Below are 23,509 nucleotides of genomic sequence, written 5' to 3' on the forward strand. Positions count from 1 at the left end.
GTGGATTTGAAAAACCTGCAAATAAATTATTAAAAAAAAAAAAAAAGTTGTCCAGTTTAATTGCAAAACTGACCGAAATACTCATATATTCATTTAAATACAGATATATTCATTTAAATACAGATATATTCATTGAAATACAGACTGACACTTCCAGTTGTCACCTTTCTGTAAATACTTTTTAGTCCTCTACATCAGTGATTGGAAGATGCTTGTCTGAAGTGAAGCTATAAATACTTTCTCACAGCAGCAACCAAGTGTGAGGCCCTGCATTTGTTTGTGTGAAATGTATTCACTGCTGGAGCCTGGAGGCAGCTGTTTCATCAGCGGCCACCAGAGGGCGATCCTTGCCTGAGCTGCACATTGGGTGAAAGTGAGAAGGGTTTCCTGTTCCGGGTCAGCGGTGGCAGAGACAGCACCAGCAGCAGTGGTGACATCACTTCCTCCCTGTGTTCTGTGCCCAGCCTGCTGCAGAGGAGGAAGGAGCCCTGTCTGTCTGTGTTTGCAGTTACCGCCATCTTCAGACCCTCACATATCCCCCCTCAGACCCCAGATCTGCCCCCAGGAGGAGGAGAGAGCCTGGACAGGTTTCTGCTCAGGTAGGACAGCTGCTAACTCACTTGGCTGCAATTTATTAATCACTGGATCAGATTCCCCTCCCCCCATTAATGGTGTTGTCAGGAGAGCTCAGCTATTCCTGCTGCTGATGCTGAGTGGGGAGCAGAGGAGGTGAGGCCTGTCCAGGGGGGCAGAGGAGGAGATGCATGTCCAGGGGTGCAGAGGAGGGGAGGCCTGTCCAGTGGTGCAGAGGAGGAGAGGCCTGTCCAGGGGTGCAGAGAAGGCGAGGCCTATCCAGGGGTACAGAGGAGGAGAGGCCTGTCCAGGGGTGCAGAGGAGGAAAGGCCTGTCCAGGGGTACAGAGGAGGAGAGGCCTGTCCAGGGGAGCAGAGGAGGAGATGCCTGTCCAGGGGCGCAGAGGAGGTGAGGCCTGTCCAGGGGAGCAGAGGAGTTGAGGCCTCTCCAGGGGTGCAGAGGAGGCGAGGCCTGTCCAGGGGTGCAGAGGAAGAGAGGCCTGTCCAGGGGTGCAGAGGAGTTGAGGCCTGTCCAGGGGAGCGGAGGAGGAGAGGCCTGTCCAGGGGGTGCAGAGGAGGAGAGGCCTGTCCAGGAGAGCGGAGGAGGTGAGACCTGTCCAGGGGAGCAGAGGAGGAGAGGCCTGTCCAGGGGTGCAGAGGAGGGGAGACCTGTCCAGAGGCGCAGAGGAGGTGAGGCCTGTCCAGGGGAGCGGAGGAGGTGAGGCCTGTCCAGGGGTGCAGAGGAGGTTAGGCCTGTCCAAGGGTGCAGAGGAGGGGAGACCTGTCCAGGGGAGCGGAGGAGGTGAGGCCTGTCCAGAGGAGGTGAGGCCTGTCCAGGAGTGCAGAGGAGCTGAGGCCTGTCCAGGGGTGCAGAGGAGGTGAGGCCTGTCCAGGGGTGCAGAGGAGGGGAGGCCTGTCCAGGGGTGCAGAGGAGGAGAGGCCTGACCAGGGGTACAGAAGAGGTGAGGCCTGTCCAGAGGAGCAGAGGTGGTGAGGCCTGTCCAGGGGTGCAGAGGAGGTGAGGCCTGTCCAGGAGTGCGGAGGAGGAGAGGCCTGTTTAGAGGTATAGAAGAGGTGAGGCCTGTCCAGGGGTGCAGAGGATGTGAGGCCTGTCCAGGAGTGTGGAGGAGGAGGGGCCTGTTCACAGGTATAGAAGAGGTGAGGCCTGTTCAGGGGTGCAGAGGAGGAGATGCCTGTCCAGGGGCAGAGTAGGAGAGGCCTGTCCAGGGGTGCAGAGGAGGAGAGGCCTGTCCAGGGGTGCAGAGGAGGTGAGGCCTGTTCAGGGGTGCAGAGGAGGAGAGGCCTGACCAGGGGTACAGAGGAGTTGAGGCCTGTCCAGGGGAGCGGAGGAGGAGAGGCCTGTCCAGGGGGTGCAGAGGAGGAGAGGCCTGTCCAGGAGAGCGGAGGCAGTGAGGCCTGTCCAGGGGAGCGGAGGAGGAGAGGCCTGTCCAGAGGAGCAGAGGCGATGAGGCCTGTCCAGGGGTGCAGAGGAGGTGAGGCCTGTCCAGGGGGTGCAGAGCAGGAGAGGCCTGTCCAGGAGAGTGCAGAGGAGGCAATGCCAGTCCAGGGGTGCAGAGGAAGTGAGGCCTGTCCAGGGGTGCAGAGGAGGTGAGGCCTGTCCAGGGGGTGCAGAGCGGGAGAGGCCTGTCCAGAGGAGTGCAGAGGAGGTGAGGCCTGTCCAGGGTTGCAGAGGATGTGAGGCCTGTCCAGGGTTGCAGAGGATGTGAGACCTGTCCAGGGGTGCAGAGGAGGCGAGGCCTGTCCAGGGATACATAGGAGGAAAGGCTTGTCCAAGGGGCAGAGGAGGAGATGCCTGTTCGGGGTGCAGAGGAGGTGAGGCCTGTCCAGTGGTGCAAAGGAAGTGAGGCCTATCCAGGGGAGCAGTGTCTCTCTTCGGGGGACTGTGCATAGCGCCGCGAGGCTCAGGGCGGACTGAGAGGTGCTGTATGGGGTGGAATGAAGTCTGGGCTCCTCTGTCCTTAATGAGAATCCTTCATCGAGAGCTCCTGGGAGAAGCACCGAGGCCAGTCCAGGGGTACAGAGGAGGTGAGGCCTGTCCAGGGGGCAGAGGAGGAAAGGCCTGTCCAGGGGTGCAGAGGAGGTGAGGCCTGTCCTGGGGGTACAGCAGAGGTGAGGCCTGTCCAGGGGGTGCAGAGGAGGAGAGGCCTGTCCAGAGGAGTGCAGAGGAGGCGAGGCCAGTCCAGGGGTGTAGAGGAGGTGAGGCCTGTCCAGGGGTGCAGAGGATGTGAGGCCTGTCCAGGGGTGCAGAGGAGGTGAGACCTGTCCGGGGTGCAGAGGAGGTGAGGCCTGTCCTGGGGGGTACAGCGGAGGTGAGGTTTGTCCAAAGGATGCAAAGGAGGTGAGGTATGTCCTTTTCAGGGGGTTGCAAAGAAGGTGACGCCTGTCCAAGAGGTGCAGAGGAGGTGAAGCCTCCCCAAGGGGAGGAGAGGAAGTGACCTGTCCAGGGGGTGTAGAGGAGGTGAGGCCTGTCCAGGGGTGCAGAGGTGATGAGGCCTGCGAAGCTGATAAAGAAGAGTTGAGGCCTGTTCCACGGGGGTGCAGAGGAGGTGTGGCCTGTCCAGGGGTGCAGAGGAGGTGATGCCTGTCCTCTGGGGTGTAGAGGAGATGCCTGTCCAGGAGGAGCAGAAGAGGTGAGGCCTGTCCCGAGCGTGCAGAGGAGGTGAGGCCTGTCCCGGTGTGTGCAGAGGAGGTGAGGCCTGTTCCGGCGTGAAGAGGAGGTGAGGCCTGTCCTGAGGGGTGCAGGGGAGATGCCTCTCCAGGGGGAGCAGAGGAGGCGAGGCCAGTCCGGGGGTGTAGAGGAGGTGAGGCCTGTCCAGGGGTGCAGAGGATGTGAGGCCTGTTCAGGGGTGAAGAGGAGGTGAGACCTGTCCGGGGTGCAGAGGAGGTGAGGCCTGTCTGGGGGGTACAGCAGAGGTGAGGTTTGTCCAAAGGGTGCAAAGGAGGGGAGGTATGTCCTTTTAAGGGGGTTGCAAAGAAGGTGACGCCTGTCCAAGAGGCGCAGAGGAGGTGAAGCCTCCCCAGGGGAGGAGAGGAAGTGGCCTGTCCAGGGGTGTAGAGGAGGTGAGGCCTGTCCAGGGGTGCAGAGGTGATGAGGCCTGCAAATCTGATGCAGCAGAGTTGAGGCCTGTTCCATGGGGGTGCAGAGGAGGTGTGGCCTGTCCAAGGGTGCAGAGGAGGTGATGCTTGTCCTCTGGGGTGCAGAGGAGATGCCTGTCCAGGGGGAGCAGAAGAGTTGAGGCCTGTCCCGAGCGTGCAGAGGAGGTGAGGCCTGTCCCGGTGCGTGCAGAGGAGGTGAGGCCTGTTCCGGGGTGAAGAGGAGGTGAGGCCTGTCCTGAGGGGTTCAGGGGAGATGCCTGTCCAGGGGGAGCAGAGGAGGCGAGGCCTGTCCGCGGTGCAGGGGAGGTGAAGCATGTCCTGTTCAGGGGGTGAAGCGCAGGTGATGCCTGTCCAGGGGTGCAGAGGAGGTTGTACCTGTCCTGGGCTGGGGGTGCAGAGGAGCTGAGGCGTATCCGGGAGGGGTGCAGAGTGGTTGAGGCCTGTCCAGGGAGATGCAGAGGAGTGGAGGCGTGTCGTCTGCTGGGATGAAACCTGCCCTGTAGGGGTAGGAGGTGAGGCCTGTCCTGTTCTCTTGGTATGAAGAATGTGGACCGCCTCAGCCGCTGCTCTCACCGCCCAGAGATGCTCCTTTCCAGACATATCATTTTATTTTAAGAGCTCATAATCCGCGTTTTTGAAAAGTATCTGGAGTTACCACAGAGCCTTAGATGGCTCCTGACAAAGGCACACATCTCCTCCAAGCATGGAGTTTATTTTTTAAACCACTGTCTTTAGTAAAGTAACCAAGACTACAACCCCCAGAATGCACTTACGTATTACATGAAAGTACAGGCATGAATATTCAGGGGATCACGCTTCGGAAATATTTGGTACTTCCCAGGGCATCGGGGCAGATAAGAGTAGAACAGTTCATGTGCAAGGACGTTCATTCTCAGCCTCTTTCTGCTGATTGTGAGTCCTGTGAGATCTGTGATAATATGAATCTCTCTCAAGGAGATTTCACACAGTTTTATCTATTTCAGGGAGAAATACAAGGAAAAACAGGGGGCGCCCCAGTCTCTGGTATCCTTGGATCTCTGGACTGACCCTTCCCTGGTCCTGCAAGAGAGGACAAACCATGTGTTTAGTCTGGCCTCTTCAAGGGAGTGAGAGCTGGCTCAGGATCCTGGTCCACCAGGTCCCGTCTCCCATCCTGGTCCTAACAAGGCCCCAGCTCACGTCCTAATCCTCACAAGGCCCTGGCTCACGTCCTGGTCCTCACAAGGCCATGGCTCACATCCTGGTCCTCACAAGGCCCTGGCTCATGTCCTGATCCTCATAAGGCCCCGGCTCACGTCCTGGTCCTCACAAGGCCCCGGCTCACGTCCTGGTCCTCACAAGGCCCCAGCTCATGTCCTGGTCCTCACAAGGCCCTGGCTCATGTCCTGGTCCTCACAAGGTCCTGGGTCACGTCCTGGTCCACCAGACCCAAGCTCAGTTCATGGTCTACCAGGCCCATGCTCACGTCCTGGTCCTCACAAGGTCCACAAGGCCCACGCTCACGTCCTGGTCCTCACAAGGCCCCGGCTCATGTCCTGGTCCACCAGGCCTTGGCTCACATCCTGGTCCTCACAAGGCCCTGGCTCACATCCCGGTCCAACAGGCCCCAGCTCACGTCGGGGTTTACCAATCTCCAGCTCACGTCCTGGTTATCACAAGGCCCTGGCTCGCGCCCTGGTCCCCACAAGGCCCTGGGTCATGTCGTGGTCCACCAGACCCTGGCTCACATCCCGGTCTACCAGGCCCATGCTTACGTCCTGGTCCTCACAAGGCCCGGCTCGCGTCCTGGTCCACCAGGCTCCAGCTCACATCCTGTTCCAACAGGCCCGGCCCATGTCCTGGTCCACACAAGGCCCTGGCTCATGACCTGGTCCTCACAAGGCCCTGTCTCACATCCTGGTCCTCACAAGGCACTGGCTCACGTCCTGGTCCTCATAACGCACCAGCTCACGTCCTGGTCCTCACAAGGTCCCTGCTCGCATCCTGGTCCTCACAAGGCCCCAGCTCACTTCCTGGTCCTCACAAGGCCCCAGCTCATGTCCTAGATCCTCACAAGGGCCCAGCTCACGTCCTGGTCTTCACAAGGTGCTGGCTCACATCCTGGTCCTTCAGGCCCCGGGTCACATCCTGGTCCTCACAAGGCCCTGGCTCTAGTCCTGGTCTTCACAAGGCAATGGCTCACATCCTGGTCCTCACAAGGCCATGGCTCACGTCCTGGTCCTCACAAGGCCCTGGCTCATGTCCTGATCCTCACAATGCACCAGCTCACGTCCTGGTCCTCACAAGGTCCCAGCTCGCATCCTAGTCCTCACAAGGCCCCAGCTCACTTCCTGGTCCTCACAAGGCCCCAGCTCATGTCCTAGATCCTCACAAGGCCCCAGCTCACGTCCTGATCTTCACAAGGTGCTGGCTCACATCCTGGTCTGCCAGGCCTCGGCACACATCCTGGTCATCACAAGGCCCTGGCTCTCAAGTCCTGGTCTTCACAAGGCAATGGCTCACATCCTGGTCCTGACAAGGCCATGGCTCACGTCCTGGTCCTCACAAGGCCCTGGCTCATGTCCTCATCCTCACAAGGCCCCAGCTCATGCCCTGGTCCTCACAAGGCCCTGGCTCACGTCCTGTTCCTCACAAGGCCCAGGCTCACATCTCAGGCCTCACCAGGCCCTGATCACATCCTGGTCCTCACTAGACTCTGGCTCACATCCTTGTACTCACTAGACTCTGGCTCACATCCAGGTCCCTACCAGGCTCGGGCTCACGTCCTGGTCCTCACCAGGCTCCGGCTCATGTTCTGGTCCTCTCCAGGCTCCGGCTCACGTCCTGGTCCATACCAGGCTCCGACACATGTCCTGGTCCTCACAAGGCCTTGGCTCACGTCCTGGTCCTCAACAGGCCCTGATCACATCCTATTCCTCACTAGACTCCGGCTCACGTCCAGGTCCTCACCGGGCCAAGCCGGAGAGGGAGATCAATTGGTTGTTGGCCCGCAATGCCACCTCAAACAGGAAGCAGACATAGGCAAATCAGCTTTAGACTTCTTCCAATAGGCCAGTCCAGCCTGAAGAGCCAATGCAGATCCTTTCTGAACCAGAACACAATCAGCCCAAGACCGGTTTCAGCCTATCTGGGCCTTGACTGTAGGGTGCGGCTTCATTCCAGTGGTGCAGCGAGCACGGAACCCACATCTGGGCTCTGACTCTAGGGTGCGACTTGATTCCAGTGGTGCAGCGAGCACGGGTCCCACATCTGGGCACACCTGGCGTATTTATGAATAAGTAAAATGATGGGTGGGATGGTTGAGTTCATCCCAGGCTCTGGTAATTACTCTGGGACACATCCAAGCCCAACCTTCTTGTTCTCGCCCTCCGTTGCACCCCAGCCTGCAGCCAATCAGAGAGTTTTAGACAACATTACTTCCAGAGGTCTGCTCCAGTAGTCACAGCAGTTCTAACTCTAAGGATCGGCCTGTCTCTCTGTTCCTGATGTTTATCAAACTAACTGAGGCCACGGTGAACACGCAGCTCACCAAATACCTTGAGTCCTACCAACTTCTGCACAAAGTCCATCCAGGGCTCCAAAAGAGCTAAAGCCACGTGGGATATTAGAGAAATTATGTATGGGGGTGGGGAGGTGGGGCTCTGATCTGATTAGATCTATCTGGAGCCTTTGACACCATCTCCCACTCGACATTACTACAGAGATTGCAGATGGTGGGTCTTTGGGGAAAGTGCCTGCTTGGTTTTTATCCTTTTTGAAAGATCCGACCCAAGCGGTGGCCTCAGCTAACTTCAGATCAACCCCTAAGACAATTCTCCCTCACCCGGCTGTAAAAGCACAACATTTGTGAATAGGGATAAGAAGGGCACATACAAGGTTTCAAAGAAAATGGCTTTATTGCCAATAAGCTGCAGCTGAGACAATTTCAGGACTGCAAATTGATCTGGTTTTACAGAAAGGAAATCAGTCTTTATATACATTTTTCAGAGCCTGGATACATTAATCATTAACATCAACATCATGGTGAGAGCACTTCACAAATAGTCCACGTGTACATGGACACATTAATTATTAACAATGACATCATGGGGTGATCATTTCAGAAATAGTCCACGTGTACATTTACCTTATACATGACGCACATGACCATGTTAATATTTAGCCAATCTCTTACGCTACTGCCTTCTGACCTAGAGCCTGAGTCTGTTATCTTGTTTTTGTCAAACATGCACTGTTTGAGGTGGTCAGCAGATGCACAATTTCCACACACAATATTTGTCCTAAGCAAACACTTTTACCCAAGCAGAGGCAGAGCAGATTGACACGTCCCAGTTCAGAGAGCCAATTCTAGGAATTAACTCTCTGAACCGGCTTCTGTAAACAGGTGAAGGCCAGAGAACTGTTACACATGTTTGAGTTGCATCAGAAGGGACACGTACTCGTTCGTTTGCAATCCATTTGGTTTTAACTGAATTTCAGACAATTCAGTTTAACCCTCTGTGCACCAGCTGTGCACCATGGAGCAACCTTTCATTATGATTAGTGGGCTCATATTATTTGTAAGCAGGTGAAAGACAGAAATTAATATAAACTACGGTTCACTTTAATGTATTCATTCAACAAAGGGCCAACTAATTTTTCATCTTTTACAAAACGACCCTTTGAACCTTAGTTTAAAATAATTTCATCACGAAGCATGTCATAATTTAATAATTATATTGTCCATTCTTATCATTGTCAGAAATGTCTATGTTCATCAACTCAGTAGTGACTGTTTGCATCAGCATTCTTTCTTTTTCCTCTAATCTCCTCCCTTGGCATTTTGTCAGCTGTCCCAATAGTTGCCAGCACATTGGCAGGCAATTTATTAATAGACAACAGCCTACTATTAGTAGGAAAATTGTTATGAACACCATTCCTATCTTCCAACCCCATGTGCTCAACCAACTCCAAAGTGAACCTTCTATATCCCATGTACCAGAATCCTGATGTGCTTCTACACCTATATGATGCAATCTTTTTATTGCCTCCCTGACAGTAACAGAGGAGTCAGGGACATAGGTGCAACAGGACGCCCCTATAATTGCACAGACTCCACCCCTTTCTGCTAGCATCATGTCAAGAATCATTCTATTTTGTAACGAAACTAATCTCACAGCTTGAAGCTCTACTGTAATATTTTCAAGTATACTTGTCGTTTCATTTATTGTTGCTTCTAGTAGTCTGGACAATCTACGTATATCCCCTGAGTTGATAGATGGACCAATCCATGGTATCACCCCTTTAAATATATCACCCGCTATCTGTGATGCTGTATCTCTTTGATCCACACTTCTCCTGCCTCGCCGTGGTGCATGTCTTTGCATGTCCCTTCGTACTTCCTTTGTGTCTTTTATTGCTATAGCAGGTAATACAAAACCTAGGTGACACCAACCACTCCAACTTGTTGGAAGCCATGTATAAGCCCTTTCTCCACAAATGAAATAAATTGAGTCACCTACATAAAGTGGAATGCTAATATTTCCGGCCGTCATTTCAAATGTCATGTTACAATTTGTACTATTGCCCACCTGATAGGTCCCATTACTCTTAATACAAATACTCCCTATTGCGTTGTGTTTTTTTAATTTTAACTTCAAAAATGGTATATTCTTATTTGCCTCTTTTGATGGGCCTGCTATCCCAGTGCTTGTATTTTTAGTTTGAAAGAGCGGAGTAAAGATGTCAGACAGGGGGAATGTTGCATTCTGTTCTATTACTTCCGTGCAGTTCCCCAGAGTCAGAATATCTGCCATATATTTGTTATATAATGTTCCTGCAGGTGGAGCCATTGTTGTCCCTGCACCAGCAGTACTTTTCTTTAACACCTTGGCTGCTAGGTGTTTTCCCGTCCTGTGCTGGCTTTGCTTTATTCCCATTGTTTCATGACGAGCTCAGCTCGTCATCAGCACAGCTCACCCGTGCATCATGACGAGCTCAGCTCGTCATGAGCATGGAAGGGGTTAAATTCTGCAAAACAGCTATTAGCTCTATTTTTACTATTGTTATGTAAATGGCATAACAGGATGCTTCAAAAGGCAGTGGGACTTGAACCAGGGGCAAACTTTGGTCCACCGAAGCTGGGAATTGCAAACATATCCAGCAATCTCCCCTTGTTAATATCTTATTGGTATGATGCAACAAAGTCACAAAGGATTTGTGGCGCATATCTTCTCTGTGGGCTATTTCTTCAGGTGACAAAGTGTATGCAGGTATGATAACAGGGGGTGTTGGTGTTGGTATCAATTGTTCCATGGGATAGAACACGTCCAATAAGTATACAGTAATTAATGCTAGCAATAAAAGACAGAATATCACCCCAGGTATGCACATTTTAGACTTGTACCATTTTTTCTTCATTGTTTGAGCTGTATATTTTCTATTCATACCTATCTATTCTTATACTTTCTTTAATTGGATGTAGTGCTATTGATGACACTATGTTGTGAATTATCACTGTGAATCTTTACTATAATATAAGCTAAACACACAAAAAGCATGAACACATATAAGGTGAGGCTGTAGTATAGAATATATTGCGAACAGCTATTCGTTAATATTTCAGATGGTCTCTGAGAATTTCTTGGTACTTCTCGCCTCCCAAAGATATGCATGTAATTCTTGTAATGCAAGGTCACGTATATCAACCTTTAGTGCAGCCTTACTTCATTTTTACAATATTGTCCACTGTACCTCACCCTAAAGGTAGCTTTTTAAAGCAGGCTGTCTTGCCAACCTATGAAAAGTTATTTGCTGGTTGCTGCAGCAGCACGGGTGCTCGCAGTGACAGGAGGACTCGCAAATACCTCCCGGATCAGTTCATCTACTAATTGCTGCAGTGGCACGGGCACTTTGCAGTTACAGGAGGACTCGCAAATACCTCCTGGATCAGTTCATCTACTCAATGTTGTACTGGCCCACTTTTTACTAAGAACTCCCTGATGAAGTTTGCTAAACTTTTCTTGTTCTGCAACTGAGCTATTACTCCTGGTGGTAGCGTGCAATATACCCTAGTTGAATTTTCTTAGTCAGAAAGTACTCTATCTAAAGCTTCTCGTAATGCTATACTGTTTAAGTCTTGCATTAGCTCATATTCTAGCTGATCAAATGATTCCTGGATGTACAGTAGTGCGCTTTCGTTGTTTTCTTCACCGTTATTCCCAAAGTCAAAGATATTTGTTAAAATATCTGTTAGGATGATATCTAGCAGTAATACTTCATCTATTTCCTGAAGAGGATCAATTATAGGTATTATTGACATTTCATCTCTGTCTTCTTTGTTGACCGTAAATTGTACCTCTTCTCCTCTTTGATCAATTCCGGTGTTGGCATGTGCTGCTGACCTGGATCTTGGCTGGATGTGGTGTCAGGAGGTGCCCTCTTGATGTTGCTGGCGTGGATCCAGGATTTGTTGTTGGTGCACTTTACCTCAGTCTTCGTGGCGAGCAGGACTTGCTGTGGACCCTTCCAGCGAGCTTGGAGACAGTTGGACCTCTGGAATGCCTTGATGAGCACCCAGTCCCCAGGTTTAAACTTGTGTCCTTCAACTTGCAGTGGCTCTGGAAGGGCCCCCTTCACATGCTGGTTGATAGAAGCAAGAGTGCGTGTAAGTGACATGCAGTAATCATTCAACAATTCATTCGTCATCATAGGCAGAGCATTTTTGTCTGGAACTCCCCAAGCTACCATTGGCAACCCAGTGACTATTTCGTGTGCACTGAGTTTGGTCTTGGCATCTGGTGTGCTCCTCATGCTCATTAGGGCAATAGGCAAGGCATCCATCCAGGTCAATTTTGTGTCGGCACATATTTTTGCTATTTTGCTCTTGAGCACGCCATTTTTTCTTTCTACTGCACCAGCTGCCTCTGTATGATAGGCGCAGGGTAGCTTCTGTTGTATTCCCAAGGCTTTGCATGTCAATTTTATTATTTCATTACAGAAGTGGCTGCCATTGTCTGAAAATATGGTTTTTGGGACCCCAAAACGTGGGATCAATTCCTTTATCAAGCACTTGGCTGTTGAGATGACATCATTGTGTTTTACCGGGTATGCCTCTATCCATTTTGAATACATGCACACCACCACCAGGATATACCTATGCTTATTTGTAGGTGGCATCTCCACATAGTCTATTTGCAGGGCTTCAAATGGCATTGTTGGTTTTTGAAAGTGGCCTTTGGGTACTGGAGCAGTCTTACCCACATTGTACTGTGCACATACCATACATCTTTGACATATTTCCTGTGCTGTTTTCCTTATATTCTTGTTCACCCAGAACTTGTCCATACAGTTTACTATGGCATCCCTGCATATGTGTGCCGGGCCATGCATGGCCAAACACATGGAGTAGACCATCCTGTCTGGTAACATATATTTCTCCTTGGTGTCATTCATCCAACATCCTTGAACAAATGACCCGTCCTTTGACCAACCCATCTGTTCTTCTGCTGTTGCTCCTTGTTGCATTAGTCTTATACCTTCAGTTGTTAGATCTAGTGACTTCACTTCATCAGGTAATTCTTGGGCCGTTAGTACTAGTGCTGAATTATTTCTTACTGTCTGTTTTGCTGTTATGTCAGCAAATGCATTTCCCTGGCCTACCTTGTCAGTAACTTTCTTGTGAGCACTGCATTTAATTATGGCCAATTTCTTTGGAAGTGCCAAGGAGTTAAGTAATTTAGTGATCAGCACTCCGTGCTGTATCTTTGTGCCTTGTGAGGTAATAAAACCTCTTTCTTTCCAGAGTCTTCCAAAGGAATGTGCCACATTAAAAGCATATTGGCTGTCTGTGTATATGTTAACACACCTCCCTTCAGATAACTCACAAGCTTGTGTGAGTGCCACAAGTTCGGCTGCTTGTGCAGACAACTCAGGTATCTTACAGGACTCAACTACAGTTTTATTTGTCACAGCTGCATAAGCTGCTGATGTATTTCCATCCTCTGTTCTAAGGCAGGAACCATCCACCCACAATTCTCCTTCAGCATCTGCATAGGGTGTATCAGTCATATCTATTCTACCGTTTGTTTGCTCCTCAGTTAACAAAATACAATCATGGTCTGAGTCCACTAGATCATCAGTGGGAACAGGTAACAGAGTGGCAGGGTTAAGAACATTACACTTGTGAAGTGTTACATGTGCTGCAAATAAACAGATCTCATATTGCGTAAGTCTGACATTTGTGAGGTGTTGAGTACGTGTCTTATTTAATATCAGCTCCACTGCATGTGGTACATAGACATCAACTTCATGTCCCATTATTATGCATTCTGCACGTTGTAGTGATAAGGCAGTTGCTGCAACAGAACGTATACAGGAAGGTAAAGCCTTGGCTACAGTATCCAAGGTGGCAGAGAAATATGCGCATGGTCTTTTGTGGTCACTGAACTGCTGGCATAGAACCTCAAGAGCACTCCCGTCAGACTCATGAACATAGAGTTGGAAAGACTTAGAATAGTCTGGTAGGCCTAAAGCAGGAGCAGAGCAGAGAGCTTGCCGAATGGCAAGGAAGCTTTGTTCATGCTATGCTATGCTATGGTGACTTGTATAGCGCACGGCTGCCCCAGCGAAGGGGCGTCCCGGCGCTGCAGAAGGACAGATTACAGTGAGGTGGAGACGCTAAGGATGAAGCTATTGTTGAAAGAGGTGTGTTTTGACAGCCTTTCTGAAGGCTAGGAGATCTTGTATCCCACGGATAGCTTCAGGAAGACTATTCCATAACTTGGCCGCTAGGAAGCTGAAAGAGCGGCCGCCCATTCTGGCCAGTCTGATGCGGGGGATGATCGCAAGATGCTGCCCCTCTGACCGGAGCGATCTCCTGGGGATGTACTCTGACAGAAGTGGGCGAAGCATTGGGGGGGAGGAGGTTTTAAGAATTTTGAAAGCGAGGCACAATGCTTTGAACTGGACCCTTTTGCCCACCGGGAGCCAGTACAATTTCTTCAAGGTTCCAGATACCGAGGAATGGCGCGGGAGACCAACCAGAGCCCTGGCAGCCGCATTCTGAACTCTTTGCAATCTAGTAATTTCAGCTAGATTAGCCCCAATAAAAGGGAGCTGGCATAGTCCAGTCTGGAAAGGATGGTCGCCTGGACGATTAGTTGGCGAGTGCGGCAGTCAAAGAACTTCAGAATGGGCCTGATGTTACACAGGACGCCAAAACATGTGGCGGCAACTTTTTTTGTGTGGTGCGTGAACTTTAGAGCAGAATCCACCCAAACTCCCAGGTTTTTGACACATTCCTTAGGCGTAGGGGGTGGGCCTAGCGCATCCGGCCACCAGCTGTCACCCCAGGACGAAGTGTTTTTGCCCAGGAGGAGAATCTCCGTTTTCCCGGCGTTTAATTGAAGAAAATTCGCCGTCATCCAGTTGGTGATGTCAGTGAGTGTCTGTTTAAAGTGTTGTGCCTCCAGACCACTGTTGTCATTAAGTGCCACCACCAACTGGGTATCGTCTGCATAAGATACCAGGGCAAGTCCATTTCTTCTAGCTACCTCTGCCAGGGGGCGGACATATACATTGAACAGGGTAGGGCTCAGGGAAGAGCCTTGCGGCACTCCCTGTCCAATGTTATGTTCCTCAGAGATGTAAGGAGGGGTAGAGACTCTAAAAGACCTGTTGAAAAGGAAGTCTCTAAACCAACCCAGAGCTGACCCTGTGATTCCAATTTCCTCCAATCTCGACAAGAGGACCTCGTGTGACACCGTGTCGAAGGCAGCACTAAGGTCCAACAGGACCAGTGCTGCCGTGCCTCCAGTGTCAAGGATGGTACGGAGGTCCTCTGAGACACTGAGCAAGGCGGTCTCGGTGCTATGACCAGCTCTAAACCCGTGTTGAGAGTCATCCAAGATGTTATTGGTGAGGAGGAAATCTGTCAGAATGTTGTTGACATGTGCCTCGATAATTTTGGCAGGCCAGGGAAGCAGAGAGATAGGTCTAAAGTTCTCAGGAAGCGAGGGGTCTAGAGTGGGTTTTTTTAGAATGGGAGAAACCCAGGCCTGCTTCCACTTGGAGGGAACTTTAGCGGTCAGAAGGGACCGGTTAATGATTTCTCGGATGTGCTCAGTGATAGATTCATGGGCTTCACAGAAGGTATCCGGTTTAAGGGGATCTGCCGGAGAGCCTGATTTAATCTTTTTGCAGATTTTTTGGAAACTCTCTCGCTCAAGCGTGGGTAAAGAGGAGAGAGAGGGCCTAATGGGATCAAAGATGGCCAATGGCTGCGGGCCTTTAGGAAAGGTGTCGTAGATTTTCATGATCTTGTTGGTGAAGAAGTTGGCCATATTATTACAGAGGTCAGGGGAAGTGATAGTGGTGTTGACAGTTTTCTTTGCGGTAAGATCTTTCAAAATTTTAAATACAGCTTTCGAGGTGTTAGAGCTGTTATTGATTTCATTGGCATAATATGCCGCCCTTATTTTGCAGATCTTACGATGGTAGGTTTTTTGAAGCATGACATATTCTAGTTTTAGATTGGCATCGTAGTTTTTCCTCCAACCCCTCTCTGCCTTTTTGCATTCCTTTTTCAGGCTTGCTAATTCGGAGTTATACCAAGGGCTAGCTGTGTGGGTGCGAACCTTGGTGCATCTGGCCGGGATCAAGGTATCAAGTGCCTGAGTGATCCAAAGGCAGAACTGGTCATAGCTTACGTCTAAATCTTCGGTAGGGGGTGGAGGATTTAATACCAGAAGATTGTGTAGGTCTTCAAGATGAAGCTTTCTCCATGGCCGTTTCTGGACTGAAGGAGTAGGTACCGCTACAGATCTCAAGATGCACGGGATAGACAGAGTTACTAAATGATGATCGGTCCAGGTCATAGGGATTGGCGTGCCTGCGGAACAGCTAGTAATATTGGAGAAAATGGGGTCAAGAAGGTGACCCGCTCTGTGAGTGGAGCTCCTCACAAATTGAGTAAGTTGGAAAGCCGCAAGATCAGCAAGAAAGGTGGCCACTTTGGGTTCGGAGTCCTTATCAAGATGAAGATTAAGGTCACCCATGATTGTAAAGTTAGCAGATTTAAGGATGTTGGTGTCTAAAAATTGTAAGAGTGAGCTAATGAAAGGGGTATCTGCACCAGGGGGTCTGTAGATTAAGAGCCCCGTCGCGCAGAACTGAGGGTTAGCTTTGATCGAGAAACGCGCGCTTTCACAGCCCTTAATATCTATTTTGCTGAATTGACAGTCAAGGTGGGATTTGATTATTAGGGCCAAGCCCCCCCCTCTCGTGCTCCTATTCACAGTGTGAATGGTATAACCTGTGGGAGTCGCCAAGTTGCAGACCGAGTCCATTTCATCGAGAAGCCACGTCTCAGTCATGAACAGGGCATCGAGAGAGTGGTCAGTTAGGAGGTCAGAAATTTCAGAGTGGTGTTTATGCACAGATCTCACATTAAGATGACCTATCCTGAGAGTGTGGGTCTTGGGGGGTTTGGGTGTGGTTTTTATAGTAGAGCAAAGTTGAGAGGGATGTAGTAAAGGATGTCGTATGTGGGCTGGGTTGCGTCTCGCACAGGTACAGGTGGAGTGCTGAAGATCAAGCAGTTCCGCTTTAGAGTAACACATCTTACCGGGTAACGATAGAACGCTAGAATGTAAAAACCAGGGGGACTGGCGCCTGGCGCTGCCTTAGCGCGGACGGGCGCAGACGGGCAGCTCTTTGGCGGGTCTTCGGCGGGGCTGCGCGCGAACGCTACGCGCCCGTGTGTCTGCGAGGGCTAAGTAGCCTGCAGGAAGTAGAGCACTAGAGCGCTAACCGCTCTTCCAGCAGGGCGACCGGAAGTGCCCCCACGAAGAGATGCAGGGAGGCGGCTCCAACAATAATCAGTAAGGCGTGTGGTGCAGGGGAAGGTGAATTTTACAAAAAAGCACAGCAATTTGCAAGGCGCTAATCCAAATACACTATTTACAATTTACAATTTATTTTAAGCACAGAGTTTTAAAACAGACGAGCGCTGTCTCAATCTTACTGCCAAAGTCCAAACGCTAAACGGGTTGGAGACACTGCCACTGTCTCCTTCCCGCAGCGCGCTGCAGCCCCTGCTCTGCCTAAGTAGCCTGCAGGAAGTAGAGCACTAGAGCGCTAACCGCTCTTCCAGCAGGGCGACCGGAAGTGCCCCCACGAAGAGATGCAGGGAGGCGGCTCCAACAATAATCAGTAAGGCGTGTGGTGCAGGGGAAGGTGAATTTTACAAAAAAGCACAGCAATTTGCAAGGCGCTAATCCAAATACACTATTTACAATTTACAATTTATTTTAAGCACAGAGTTTTAAAACAGACGAGCGCTGTCTCAATCTTACTGCCAAAGTCCAAACGCTAAACGGGTTGGAGACACTGCCACTGTCTCCTTCCCGCAGCGCGCTGCAGCCCCTGCTCTGCCTAAGTAGCCTGCAGGAAGTAGAGCACTAGAGCGCTAACCGCTCTTCCAGCAGGGCGACCGGAAGTGCCCCCACGAAGAGATGCAGGGAGGCGGCTCCAACAACATGTTCTGGCAACCACTGAAGGGGTTCGGGCGTGTCCTTGTGGGTCAGGGCCAATAAGGGTTTTGAAATCAAGGAGAAGTTAGCAATCTAATGTCGACAATAACTGGCCATACCTAAAAAGGCTCGCACCTGTTTTTGGGTGCGTGGCACTGGTGTCTGTAGAATCAATTTCATGCGCTTATCATCCAATCTTCTCTGCCCTTTCGACAGGATGTGTCCTAGGTAGGATACTTCCTGTTGAACAAATTGTATTTTCTCTGGTGAAACTTTGTGACCACGTTCAGCTAAGAAATTTAACAAATTAATGGTGTCAGTTGTACATTTTGTCTCAGAGATGCTACCAAGCAGCAGGTCATCAATATATTGTATTAGCACAGAATTAGGTGATAAATTGAATGTGTCTAGTTCTCTTTTCAAGGACTGGTTGTAAATGCTCGGGCTCTCTGTGAACCCTTGAGGGATACGACAGAAACAGAAGGTTCTCCCGCTTACAGAGAATGAAAAGAGGTACATGCTACCCTCATCTACTGGAATTGAGAAGAAGGCATTTTTTAAATCCACTACTGAAAAATATGTCATTTCTGGTGACAATGTTGACAATATTGATACTACATTTGGGACAACCGGGAACTGTGGCACCAACATTTTATTAATTTCTCTGAGATCAACTATGAATCTGTAACTTTTTTCATCAGTATTTCCATCGCCTTTCTTTAAGACCGGAAGAATAGGGCTGTCACAAGGACTGCCTGATATTTCTTTAACAATCCCTTCTTTTAGTAAGTCAGCTACTATAACCTGCAATCCCTTTAGACTCTCTGGAGCTATTTTGTACTGTGGTATTCTTGGTAATTTCACATTCTGTTTGACTGTAATTGTTACAGGTGTGATGTTGATTTTCCCAGTGTCATTTTTGTGTTTTGCCCATATCCTTGAATCTATCTGATCCATTATTTGTGCTGTAATATTTTGTATTCCTATTGATAGGAAACAGTTGCCCATTTCCTCTGTCATTGGTCCATCTACTTCCAAGAAAACTCCGTCTGCAGTGCACTTAATTGTGGCATTCATCTTTTTTAGCAAGTCCAATCCCAACAAATTAAATGCACATTTGTCTGATATAAGGAATGAATGCGTGTCCTGAATTGGGCCTATACTGTATTTCAAGGGTGCTGAAATTGGGCTTGTTACAAGTATGTTGGTGAATCCCACTGACTTATTTATTTTTCACGAGAGAGGAACATCTGGAAACTTTTTCTTTGTTAAGGAGGAATTGGTGGCCCCTGTATCTATTAGTAATTCCACAGGTGTACCTTCAATCTTACCCCTCACATATGGTTCAGTGGGATCTACAGGGATTACCATCCTCTGTATTAACTCTCTCGGGCCTCCCTAACGAGCATAGTAAACCCATTCCCCTTGGGGCCCTTCCTGATGGATCCTGATCATAAGGGTGATGCACCTGCATTTTTGGTATTTCTTCATTATCAAATTTGTGTTGGGGGGATACCCTGTTGGGCCAGGTTGTGAGTCACGTCCTTGCTGTTGATATCCAGCTTTTCCCATGCTCCTTCCCCGGCCTCTTGATCTCCCTATCCCACCACCTCTCTGTGACTGCTTTACGGGGTGTGGGCATTGCGCTCTCCAATGATCATGGTCCCCACAATTAAAGCATCCCTGTGTGCGTGTTAGTTCATTTGTGGTTGTATGCTGTGTTGGGGGTGCAGAGAATGACCTTTGTGGGCCCCCACGGCCTCTTCCTCTCCCCCTGCTTCTTGGAACACGGCTGCTATACTGGTGAGCCTGCTGAATCAAGACGTTTTTAATTCTTTTATTTTGTTATTTTAATTTTCCAAATCCTTTTTCCCTAGCATTTCGTAATACTGTGATAATTGTAAAACCTCTGTTAGAGGTTTGCATGACCAAGTAGGGTTGTACTCTAGAATCCCTCTTTTAATTGCAGGTTTTAAATTCAATTTACAAAACAGGAGACAAGTGCGCTTTGTGTTGCTTCTTTTTCAGTATCTAAACCACTTGAAGCTGTGAAGACCTTCTGTATTCTAGAGAAAAACCCGGATACTGTTTCTTCAGTATCTTGAATGCATGCATTTAATTTTGACCAGTCAATTTGTTTTCTTGGCACTAGTATATTTATTTTGCCCATTATTTTAGCCGGCAAATTTTTAATTTCCTCTGAAATATCTTCTCCTTGTTCCCTCTTTTCTGTAGTTATTTTTTCCCATTTTATTTTTAAGCATTCATCATCTTCTCTTCTTATCTTTCCCCAAAGGTCTGGTGGCAATATTATGGAAAACATCTGTTCTATGTCATCTAGTGTTAGAGTGCCCACTCTTTATATTATTTCCGTCTGTCTATACCATTCCTCTCTTTCTTGTCTAATGTCTGGAAACTGAAGTGCAAATCTATGTAATTCAACATTTGACCATGGTGTGTGAACTTTAATAGTGGTCTGCCCTTCCTGACTTCCTGGTACTTCTCTTAATGGCATGGTGTGAGTAGGGGAAAGAGTACTAGCTTCCTCCTCTTTACTTTTTTAAAGTTTTGTACATTTTTGTTCTAGTATCAGTAGTGTATCTATCCATTCAGCTAATATCTGGACAGCATCTAATATTTCTGTGCTTGTTGCCCCTACATCGTCCATTACTGCTGATATTGTGCCGTTATGAACACGGGACAACCTGTCAGGTTGGGGGTAGCCGTCTTCCTCAGGCCAATATTTGTCCCAGTCTTTAAACCAGCTGTAACTTTTTTTGTCCAACTTTTCCAAAGCGCTGCGTTGAAGTGCAGGCGTGAAATCAGTTGGGAAGCGGCTTTTTGCATTACGCCATGTAGAAGTACCACTTTTCATAAACTCTATTACCCACTCGTGTACCACTTTCTGTTCTTTGTCTGATATTTTTGTCCGTAACCCTTGTCTACCTGAGCCAGAAAGAGGCGTATCTTGAAGTTGTATAGGTATTGTCTTACTAATTTGTGATGTAACTTGTGGTGTGGATGTGTGTGGTGCTGATGAAGCTTGCATTGTTTGCGGGCTGTATGGTGGTGGAGTTGTCAATAAACCTTCTATTACAGGGTCTTCGGAATCTTCCTGTTCTAAGGGAGCATTAGGTAGAGTTGGGTAAATATCTGGTATTGGCTTGTGAACTGTGAAGCATTTGTCTACTTCCATTTCCTTTTCCCTACAATGACTTACATGTCTTTCTTCTCCTTTCTCCCTATCATGGACCATAGCTTTTCCTCTCATAGTTTTAGGTTTACTTGAGAACCTTGAAGCTACATATGATCGCCACGCATGAAAAGCATCCCACTGCAACAAACGTACCTTCTTCCCTTTCTTTTCACGTTTCCTTAAACAATCTTCTAAATAAAGCATTTTAGCTTTATCAAATGTGCCATATTCTGGCCATTGCAATTCATTATTTTTCCTGGTGTAATGAGTCCATTGATCTAGATGGAGAATTGCAGAGTATCCCTTTTTCTTTGATACGTACCACGCTGGGGTACCGCGAGGGGCTGTAGGTTGAGTGACATCTAACGCTGCCCTGCGGCCTTAAGCTGTGTAATTTGCTAAGCATTTTTAATTTTATTTAGTTACTAATTTAATTATTTTTCTTCCTTTATCACTTTTTATTTCTTTTCTAGAAATACACTGTTGTACACCCTATTTCAACAATATGCATATTTTTTAGACGTCTTTCAGAAGCATGCTCTGTCTTGAGTCAACCACCCACGGTCCCTCTGAGGCAACCTCCAACGGTCCCTCCTCTGTCCTTGTGATCCTTATGATCTTTCACAGATTGGACAGTCCTCCTCAGGCACTTATGTTAAAGGTGCCCTCAGACCTCCCCTAGGAATTCCTAATGAATTCCAGTGTCTACCCTTTGAGGTGTCAGTAGAACAACATTCTATTTATAAAAGTCAGTTCAGTGCATTATGCACTGCCTACCTGATCATCTGATCAGTAATGCCTTTGTATGCGTCCTTCTTTTTGTGGCAGAAAACCTCCTGATGGCTCGAAGGGAGCTGCAGGTGTCTTGTGTCAAAGGCTTATCAATGGGAGCCTTGTTTTCTGGGCGTGTCAGGAAACAAGTCCTCTCTGGAGCTGCGCAGCAAACACCGAGATGTTGAAGGCCCCCGTAGAGTCCTGAGACCGCAGTTCATCAACCCCTGCAGGAACCAGCAGTCCCTAGCGAGTCACGGGCACCATCTGTAAAAGCACAAAATTTGTGAATAGGGACAAGAAGGGCACATACAAGGTTTCAAAGAAAATGGCTTTATTGCCAATAAGCTGCAGCTGAGACAATTTGCAGGACTGCAAAGTGATCTGGTTTTACAGAAAGGAAATCAGTCCTTATATACATTTTTCAGAACCTGGATACATTAATCATTAACATCAACATCATGGTGTGAGCACTTCACAAATAGTCCACGTGTACATGGACACATTAATTATTAACAATGACATCATGGGGTGATCATTTCAGAAATAGTCCACGTGTACATTTACCTTATACATGACGCACATGACCATGTTAATATTTAGCCAATCTCTTACGCTACTGCCTTCTGACCTAGAGCCTGAGTCTGTTATCTTGTTTTTGTCAAACATGCACTGTTTGAGGTGGTCAGCAGATGCACAATTTCCACACACGATATTTGTCCTAAGCAAACACTTTTACCCAAGCAGAGGCCGAGCAGATTGACACGTCCCAGTTCAGAGAGCCAATTCTAGGAATTAACTCTCTGAACCGGCTTCTGTAAACAGGTGAAGGCCAGAGAACTGTTACACATGTTTGAGTTGCATCAGAAGGGACACGTACTCGTTTGTTTGCAATCCATTTGGTTTTAACTGAATTTCAGACAATTCAGTTTAACCCTCTGTGCACCAGCTGTGCACCATGGAGCAACCTTTCATTATGATTAGTGAGCTCATATTATTTGTAAGCAGGTGAAAGACAGAAATTAATATAAACTACGGTTCACTTTAATGTATTCATTCAACAAAGGGCCAACTAATTTTTCATATTTTACACGGCTGATTTTGAGCCACAATCTTTTCAATATTTACATGGCCCATTTGGCCAGCCTGATCGAGTCATTCGATATCACCTCTACTCGATGATACACAGATCATTAGATAGAAGAAAATACACCTGATCGAGTCATTTGATAATCGATATCACATCTACTCGATGATACACAAATCATTAGATTAGAAGAAAATACGCCTGATGGAGCCATTCAATATCACCTCTACTCTAATATACACAAATCATTGGTTTAGAATCAAATACAGATAAAATGCTCACTAATTTCAGGAGCTGCTGCCAGGAAGTAGCTGATTGGATGAGCTCAAACTCCCTGGCGCTAAACAGTGGAAAAACGGAAATAGTGGTATTCGGGACCGGAGCCTCATGGCACAAGGGTGGCGGCCGGTGTCTTTGGGAGCTCTGCTCACCTCATTCCCTCAGGTCAGCAAACTGGAAGTTTGGGTGGACTTGCATCTGTTCCTAAAAGGATACATTAAAATCACCTGCTCTATAGGCTTCTGACTGCTGAAAGTTATCAGAAAAATACTTCCATTAATCCCTGCTTTATCTAGGAGGGATCTGGTACAGGTTCTGATTCTATCGAGAATGAATTCCTACATCACTATACATAGGCATAATTGAATATCGCCTACATAGATTGTTGCTGCTACAAAGACAGCAGTTGGGCTTGTTCTGAGGTTAATAAAATCAAGGTCGATCTCCAACAAACTGGTCAAATTGCAACCGCTTCCTGTCCTGAAAAGATGTCAATATAAAGCACTTCATGTCATAAATGCTCTACAATCAGGGGGTTCATTCTTATATGTCCTCGCCTTTTGCCTGGTATCAGCTGGCCAAGTGGTAAGAAGAACCCATCATGCTTTGCGGCGTAAAGTCTCTAAGTTTATAAAAATCAGAATAGATGGCTTCTCTCTGCCTGCGGTGACTGCAGGTACCTGGAATGGAATGCCCTCCCACCTGCCCTGTGCGCCCAAGAAAACATGAGTTCTTTCAGGAAACAAATCAAAACCTTTCTGTTCATGTTCAGCGGCTGTGGGATTTTGATACGTATGTGCTTATACTAGCGCCAGGACACTTCTTTCCCGAACTAGTTATTCGGTGCTATATTAATTTGCTTTCACATCCAGTCATAAGCCAACGATCTCTGGGCAACAGATCGTTGCAGCTATAGACGCCTGTTAGAAATGGGATTTCCGGTTGGCTAAGGCTTGCGCCAAAGTCAGGCAGAAAC

At 48.4% G+C, this 23,509-nt stretch overlaps 1 protein-coding gene across 1 annotated transcript in view; it reads left to right on the forward strand.

The window, feature by feature from the left end:
- Positions 1-479: 479 nt before the first annotated feature.
- LOC144805859 (uncharacterized) overlaps positions 480-23,509 on the forward strand; it is a 105,731-nt gene continuing 82,701 nt past the window's right edge. The window contains exon 1 of the mRNA XM_078672341.1: positions 480-599. The gene's annotated coding sequence lies outside the window, so the exon portion shown is untranslated. The remainder of the gene's footprint in view (positions 600-23,509) is intronic.

The sequence above is a fragment of the Lissotriton helveticus genome, assembly GCF_964261635.1.
Source record: "Lissotriton helveticus chromosome 1_1 unlocalized genomic scaffold, aLisHel1.1 SUPER_1_unloc_3, whole genome shotgun sequence".
Lineage (NCBI taxonomy): Eukaryota > Metazoa > Chordata > Amphibia > Caudata > Salamandridae > Lissotriton > Lissotriton helveticus.